Raw genomic sequence first — 9,508 nt, 5'->3', positions numbered from 1 at the left:
GTGGTCATAATCATTGTTGAGATTTGGAACTATGGACCAGTAGAAGAAGACATGAATATGGACTTACGATAATAACATTGACATGGGAAGTAAATGTGACACCAAAGTAATACTTAGGAGCTTATATGACTCAGTAAGCATTTTGACATCTCAAATTAAAGCACATATCAACTGAGGACATTTAACATTCAGCCAACATATTTGAACTCTATATGATAGCCAAATACTCACTAACTAATATCAAATACAAGGTATGCATGAACGTGGAACCAAGGGAGAACGTGGGCAGATTCAACTTAACGACAAATACATATTCCAAGTAAGTACATATAAAATGTACAATAGAGCAAGTAGGGATCTTGTGAGGTAATACTATAGTCTAACACAATGAGAGCAATAACTAATAAGGGGAACATATGAACATGTGAAAAGATGACGTATATGACGGAATAGACAATTGAGGCAAGTCGGCAAGATATGGGCAGATTGTATACCCAACATATAAACATATGTAATATGTGTATTCTAGGTTAGTGCATGCTAATACTTGGTAGAGTAAGCACATATATATAGTAATAAACTCATATTAGAGTACTCACTTTAATGCTCTAGGGAGTAGGAACTGCGACTATGGATCAGTCACTACCAAGGGCACTTAGAAATCTTACTTTTTTGTAATGCAAGTGTTGTATTCATGCCAAAGAAAAAGGAAATAGAATAGCCTTACATACCTCAATTCCCAATTCATATAGCTTACGAAGTGTCATCTTGTCCTTTAACGTCATAGTCTTCATCTACAACAACCAATCATTAAGGCTAATATTAGCAGCTTACCAACCAACTCGGGATATTTCAACTCATCAAAACAGTAGCCAGGCAGCCAGCCCATAATCCTTCTTATTTGATTGTTTTCTTTCACAAATTATGTCTGTTATAGTTATTTACACGAAACAACCTTCCCATGGAACATGCAGTGAGCTTACCAAAACTTTAATTTAATGGTGCATCACCATAACTTATAAATTTGCCCCCTACAGCTTTCCGCAATCATTCTCTAAGTACAGCCATGACCTCCCATAAACAAATCAATACAATAGCAGTCCTCAACACTCAAAATAATCAAAAGACTTGAATTTATGGTTTTCAATCACCATCCAACGAGTTGCAATAAACAAGTAAGTCTAGAATTCTCAAATAAACTAATAATTAGAGGTTGTAGCAGTGCCCTTACCTTGGTTGTCTAAATCTGTTATTCTCCTTCAATTACTATTTTTGTAACCTTCTTTTAATCTTTGGAAGAGAGTGGCAGAACCTTGGCTGCCATCACATATAGCTATCTCTAATTCACTCCCCTTGAAGAACTATCCAATATAATTGTAACACTAAGAGAAGGTGATCTTGTGGCTGCTTTGGAAGAAACAAGATGCAAAAATAGTTAGAACCCTAGTAGGAATATTTGGTGGTTGTTTCATTTTGAGAGAGAGAAATATATGAACTTGAGAGCTTAAATTTTGGATAAGAGGAAAATGAGATATTTGTATCAGATTTTTGGCCTTAATAAGTTCTCTTTTGCCACCTTTCTTGTACTTCATTTGCATCCAACATGTGTCTTTAATTTAGTCCACACATTTAAGTAGGTGATGCACCTACTTTTCCATTCAAATTATTTCTTGTGGGGATGGAAACATTGGACCTTGGCTGTCCATTTTCCTCTTAATCTTTAATTCAACTTGGGCCAGATTAATGCAAGTAGGTGTAGTGTACTTGGCCCAATAACATGGTCAAAAGAGTCTTAGTAGGTGATGCACTTACGTGGTCCTTTGGACTGGTCAAAAAGTCAAAGTAGGTGATGCACCTACTTGTCACCTACTACCTTAGTTAAGTCAAGTAAGCACCTCAATATTTTATTCCATTTCTAGACCTTAATACCTTTAACTTAACTTAAAACTTATATACACTTATGTCACTTTAAACTTTTAGACTCAAATACCACCTTATGATCTCAAGTTTAAATACTTCCATCGACGTCAACTTAATCGGGTCGCATCAAAATCCACAGATAGTTCACTTTAAACCTATTCTACTGTCACTAGTCGCGTAGGAAACCGAGTCCATAACTATACCACAAGACAATTTATAGGCATCATATAAATAGAACTAATACACTTAGAATATGGGGTGTTACATCTTCCCCCCCCTTACTGATCATTCGTCCTCGAATGATAGATTAAGGTGATAGTTTGGTTAACCTTGAAAAATTCATTTTGGAGATTTGCGAGAGTTTCCTTTGTAAATAGGACTATCCCAAAGATATAGACTAACCTAAAACACATATAGACAAGTCTCGCATGACGTCTTCAATAGATATGGTTCATGAAATAAGAATATGACAAAGCAAACCCCTTTCTTGACCATGTAATTCACTGAGGATACACAAATAGAACTCATACAAATAAAGAATTTAATATTCCTAAATAGAAGACATGCAAATGACATATCAAAAGAACAATTGCTAGTAGGACTTATGATCATATAAGTGGACCATATGATCTCAGATCCTTACGTTGATATTTATAATGAGGGGTATTTAGGATCTGTACCATCTTCTATTCCCAAGTACCTTGTGTTATATTCTATTCCTTCCACAATACTTCAATAGAGGTGTCACTCCTCAAATCCAATTAAGACGGATAGGCACTCGATACCCTAAAGGCCCGAGAGAACCATCATGTAACATGTGCTTACTATGCATGTAACTATGAAATTTTGTGACAAGTTCACATAGGATGCAACGATACGAACTGACATAAGTAGACCAAAACCTTAAATACAAGACTTGGCCGTTGAGGCCACAACTTGTTGAGACGCAACTGAACCATATACATAAGTCTACAAAGCCTCTAAAAGATAGAAATCCTTAGAGTAGGTTGGGACAGACCCCGCCTTACCCTTAACTATGATACAATACCAAAATGAATCTACCAAGGACTCAGTAAAGCTCTAAATCAACCTGGAGCTCACCAAAAGTAGTTGAGTGTCGTATCCTCCTATTAAAGAGGTCTACTAGTTGGAGTACCTGTGCCTGCAGCATGAAATGCAGCGTCCCCCGCAAGGGACGTCAGTACGAAAAAATGTACGGAATATGTAAGGTAATAACATATATAAATAAGAGTTCAAATGAAACCAAGTATCAATATATGTGTGCATAAATCAGAACAGAAGACCACCTATGTTAACTCTTGTGGGATGAGTATGTTACATTCTTGTCTTTACCTTTCTGTGTGTTATGATCTTTATAAGGCATGTGATACGAATAACCAGTTGATCAGTGGTAGAAGAGGATGACCCATGCTAGGCATTTTAACCCCTGGGATGCGGTCCTCATAATTACATAAATTGGGATCGGCCCATGCTAGGTTTTCGCCCCTGAGCTGCCACCCTTAATTATACAAATTGCTTTATTTAGATTCTTTAATCTTTGAGTTTGTTGTTTTGAAGGCATGAAAATAATACTTCAAGGCAGTAACAATGACATAAGGAGCTAATGTAACATCAATGCATTACTTGTGAGCTTAACTGACACAATTGACTTCAACTGACTAAGAGGAGGATTCACCAAACTTGCTTTTGCAAATACCATTTCTATACCAGCACATAGGATAATTACACAAGTATAGAGTAGTGAACATATAATGAAGTAATTCTATACACTAAGGAGAGGGGGAAATATTGTCAGCTATTTGGAGATCGTACGCTGCCACTATGTTTCCTTTACTAGGAATAAAACTTGGGAAATTCACTTATTGAAATTAATTGTAAGGATCAGATTTCATGCCGAAGAATATTGAATCGAATTGCCTTACATACCTTATTTTCTGACCAATACCACTGTCGGGATTTAGCCTCCCTTCTTGGGTGCTAATCTACAATATAAGTCATGATGAAGCTGATGTTAGCAGCTAATTACATTAAGGCCCAAAAAAAATAGTAGCTAAACACTTGACGGAAAATAGGCCCATACAACCCTTACACAAATGGTGAACCACCACACCCTTCTTCTATACATTAATACAACTTCATACATCCTTTGCCAAGATACTCAAACTGCCCCCAACAACAATATACATAAGGCAGCCACTATCAATCCCTAAAAATCTTTCAGCATAATAGGAGAATATTGACTCAAGGATTTATCACCATCCATTAGTTCTTGATAAATATATACAAAATTCTCCACCCCAAACCTGTATTTAAAAAGAGGCAAGAATGGGCAGTAATTTTACCTTAGTTTCTGGAAATTTATCCTCTAAACTTGTACTTCAAGAACTGAAACTCTCCTTCAAACTTTTACTTGAAAAGGGTGACAATACTCAAGAACCCAAGGTGTTTTAGGGATGCTGATTGAAGCCAAGAGAGACCAAGAGAGAAACCTAAGAAATCTGAAAATTTTGCAAGTGAAAAATGGAGCAAAAGATCTGATCTTTATCCCTTTAAAAGGGAGGTGTAATGGCCGACTTTCTTGGCTAATTTTAGGCCATATATTGTCAAGTAGGTGACCCACCTACTTGGCCTTTTAACTTGGGCCTTTTTGGACTTAAGACTATTGGGCCTTGGCTGTCCATTTTCCCTTATTCTTCTACTCAACTTGGGCCAGATTAATGCAAGTAGGTGGTAGTGCACTTGACCCAATTACATGGTAAAAAAAAGGCCTTAGTAGGTGATGCACCTACTTGGTCCTTCGGACTGGTCAATAAGTAGAGTTTTAGTAGGTGATGCACCTACTTGGTCCTTTGTACTGGTCAATAAGTCAAAGTAGGTGATGCACCTACTAGCTTAGTTAAGTCAAGCAAGCAGCTCACTTATTTTATTCCATTTTCTAAATATTAATCCCTTTTTCTTCAACTTAGCACTTAACTTTCAACTTTAAGCTCAATTACCACCTTACTACCTTTAGTGTAAATACTTCCGTCGGAGTTAACTTGCAGTGCACATGCTGAAACGTGCAAGGCATTACATCACCTTCCGAGCTAGTTTAAACCAACACTAATCATATAATAAGCACAGTCCCTCACCTATACTATAAGGCTATGTCAAGTATCACATGAATAGAACTAGCATATGCATAATACAGGTTGTTACAAGAGGTTACACCTTTTGAGCTTAGCTTCCGGGCCTTAACAATCAAGAATAACTATAGTATCTCCCAAAATTTTTGTATATGGAACGGACACATAAAATCATAGGCCTGATCTATCGGGGCTCTACTTTCCCTTTTCTTTTATCTCATGACGCTTTTCAGAGGTGAGACTTATAAGAACACATAGTTGTTAATATAAAATCTAAAGTTTTATGCCGCACCTTCGAATAAGGCATTATGCTAAGTAAATACCTATGGTTGTGATAAAATTTACATATATGCCCAACCTTTTCGAGTCAAAATCTTCACTACATATACAAGGAAATGTTTTCACAAAATGTTCAAAACTCAAGTTAATAAATCACAGAGGGGCATAGTATACAAATAAATAAGTCACATTGGGTATGACACATAGACAGATTAGCACAAAAGGGAGCACATAATATATGGGCATTAAGTTATAGAAATATGTGGTGTACGCGTGCATATGAACTATAGGGCAGCGTGTGAGCGAATGAACTACAGGGCATGTAGGAAATGGACTAGATGAGCACATGATGCATGAGTACTAAAGCTACAATATATATAATATGTAAGCAAGTAGACTATAAGACATGTAGACATAAAATAAAATGAACTACGGAACACAAATCACATTGAGCAAGTGTGTTTCACATGATAGGTGGACTAACATGTCAATGAGTACACATATGAAATATGAGAAAGTGAGCACATGACACATGTCCAGAAAAGCTATAAGGCCTGTAATGTTTAAGCAAGTAGGCTACGAGGCATCTAAAATATATAGAAATGGTCATATGATCAATTAGCCTGCAGTACCCACACAATATGGACAAGTGACATGAAGAAAGTAACTAGTGCAATAAATAACATGTAGGGAAAAGGTCCTATGAAAACATATAACAATAAACAAGGGTGCTCTGAAGCGGATAACACTTACATGCAAGCATTCTATGACATTAGGTAACCTGTGAGAAGGTAATCCACCAAAGGCAAATGACATACAAATAGATAAGTTATAAAACATACATCATGCATAATTATATAACAAACCGTCTTTGAAAATTAGGAGATATCATATAGAACAACTCTACCATAATAAGGGCAACTACACTGTCTTAAGCGTTAAGTCACGAATGGGATAATTCTGCTCATATTCCTTACCCACCTCTAAACACATACAATTGATTTCCCCATCTACTCTCTTCAATCTCCTAAGAATTCTTATAGGTGTTCCGCTATTGGGACTTGACTTCCATCTAGGTCAATATAAATACTACAGTCAAGATAGAAAAAGAAAATCCTCAATAGTTCATCTTTTAGAGTAGGAGGCTGAGGTGAACTTTGCCTTCATTACTAGCTTGTGTTATATCACGCTGAATGCCTGGTGCCCTTTGAAGGTCGAAATAGAAAATAAATAGTGAAGCTTGAACGCACCATAAAACATGAACTCTAATAACATGTGAATGTCACTTTAAACTTTAGACTCAAATACCACCTTATGATCTCAATTTTAAATACTTCCATCGACGTCAACTTAATCGGGTCGCATCAAAATCCATAGATAGTTCACTTTAAACCTATTATATTGTCACTAGTCGCATAGGAAACCGAGTCCATAACTATACCACAAGGCAATTTATAGGCATCATATAAATAGAACTAATACACGTAGAATACGGGGTGTTACAGGTATACTAATTACAAGCAATAAAATTCACTATGTTCTACTTAAGTTTTCAACTTCCCCATGTCATTCGCTGGTTGTCCCCTACTTTTATAAGTTAAAAAAGTAAATATCTTTATTCAGCTCAGGTTCTTTTTCTCTCACCTTTGCTCTGTAAAAGGGGTGCAAATGGGAGGGTCTGTCGGGCGTGGACAAACAGGTGAACTGTTTGTAACACGCTAAAGAACCACATTTGATGAAACAACAGGGGAAGGATGAACTCGCATTTTAAAACATACTAGAGGTGCATGGCCTATGCCAGCACGGGCCCAACATTGCAAATTTGATACATACATATTATATTTATATATATAAAGTGTTGGAGCCAAGCTATACATGACACGTATGTACAGTTTATTTACCTAATCCAAAAGGAAATGATTCGTCATGTCAGAGATTAGCCAAAGTATTTTCTTGTTGTGAGTGAGACCTGTTATGCAAAATAGCGAAGGCCAAAAGTGAATAAAAAATAAGTATGTTTAGTAGCCAGCCTGGTGAGATAGTTTGTAAGAGGCATCGCGTGGAAGTCAACGACACAAAAAGTGGCTCCAATCATATTTCAAAATGTAGGTAACATGGCTTTTCACTGATCAAAAAAATGAAAATATAGCAATATATAAGAAGTAGTGAGACATAGATGTACAAAACAGATGTATATAGATTGGCGATTTTATTGCTAATTGTGGCGGTTAATTTATAGGGGTCATAACAAACCCCTACTACACATTCAATTTGTGGCATTTGTGCTAACCTCTGCAAAATAATTCATTTTATGGCGGTTTTAGTGTGGAGGTTGTAAAAGACCTCCTCTATAAATTCAATTTGTGGTGTTTGTGCCAACCTCCATAAAATAATTCTTTTTATGGCGGTTTAAGTGTGGAGGTTGTAAAAGACCCCCACTAGAAATTCAATTTGTAACATGTGTTTCAACCTCCCCAAAATTATTCTTGTTATGATGATATTTTTTGGGGGGCTTTTGCACTACAAAAGAACAGAACGAGAATGGCGATTTATTTCACATATAATGGCGGTTTATAATTAACAATCATAATTTTTTTGCACTTGATAATGACTTATCTAATTTGTATTACGGCGATTTCAAATCGACATAAAATGTATATTTAATATAATATTATCACTGTATGAAATAATATTTTAACAAATTCGACCATAAGCAATCAACAATCATGTAGTCACACATTTAGATCCTATTTTGCACTTTTTTTATGAAATCATTAGGCATTCATAATATATTTAACACTTTAGCCTCATTTGTATTCATTAAGATTAAGACGTCTGAATCTGAATGCACATCTGAATGATTAAGATCTTGTATGTAGATCTGAACACTAAATGATTAAGATTGTTTGTTTTTAAATATTTGAATGTATATAATTTATTATTAATATATACACAATAAAACTATAATTCAAATAAAAGAGTAGCTAAGCATTACATTAATAAAATTTTAGAGAAAAAATCATTTTTTGATAAATGTTAAGATATGTGAAGTATAAATAATTTTTTTAAGTTTGATAAAAATGAAATGGAACTACATGACTATATATAAAAATTATAATAAAAAGGGAAAAGGGTCTTGAAAAATACTCCAACTTTGGCCAAAATTGTTGTTACGATACAAAACTTTATGGAGGACCTTTTACCCCCCTGCACTATTTAATAGTGTATTTTAAAGGTATATATGTGCCCACGTGGACATATTATTATTTATAACGATGCAATATTTATGATGTCCACGTGGCACATATATACCTTTAAAATACACGTGTAGGGAGGGATAAAAGGTCATTTCCAATGTTCGGTATTGTTACAGTAATTTTGGTCAAAGTTCGGATATATTTCACACATTTTTCCCTAATTAATAAAAAAAAAAGTTAGTCATCTTTTTTTAGTTTTTTTAACACAAATTAATCTTAAATAAATAGGTGAAACAACTCGATGTTCTATAATGTGTTTGCTCATGTACTCTTTTCTAAAATAAATAATGAACATGATACATTCAAATGATTTTAAACAAATTTATAAAGGCATCATTGTCTGATTTCAACAACACATATTTATGAAGTTGCTTTGCATTTTAGTCAAATAAAGTTTTTACAATAAATATAAACAAGTAGCAAAAAAAAAATTAAAATTATATGGGAAATAATTTAGATAACTAATAAAGTTGGAGAATGAGAGAGGCTTGAATTATTATTTTTTTGAAGAAAAAATACAGAGCATAATTTTTTTCTGAAAATAAAAGTGTCTTTAAAAGAGTCTGAATGAGAATAAGTTCGTGTAACACTCCAAAAAAAATTACTCCTCAAATTCGAATCATTTGTCTTAAGTATATGAGCTTGAACCGGGTGATGTATTACTTGCTCATGTGTTTTTAGGTTCTTTACCAAGTGTAGAAAGGGTATCAGAAGTGATTTAGGGTGATAAGGGACCTTTAACACTAAGTCAAGTCAAAGTCTTTCTACCGGCTAAGTTTTTCGCATTAGTTTATGCAATGGTCAACTTCAAATAACCATATCTCTTAGAATATAAAGAGTTATGCGGCTCATAACCTGTCAAATCAAAAGTCTATAAGTTTTCTTTCCAACACTACTAAATTTGCA

The sequence above is a fragment of the Solanum tuberosum genome, unplaced genomic scaffold, assembly GCF_000226075.1.
Source record: "Solanum tuberosum cultivar DM 1-3 516 R44 unplaced genomic scaffold, SolTub_3.0 scf00449, whole genome shotgun sequence".
NCBI lineage: Eukaryota > Viridiplantae > Streptophyta > Magnoliopsida > Solanales > Solanaceae > Solanum > Solanum tuberosum.
The sequence above is the reverse complement of the archived record's forward strand: the minus strand, read 5'-3'. Positions refer to the sequence as shown.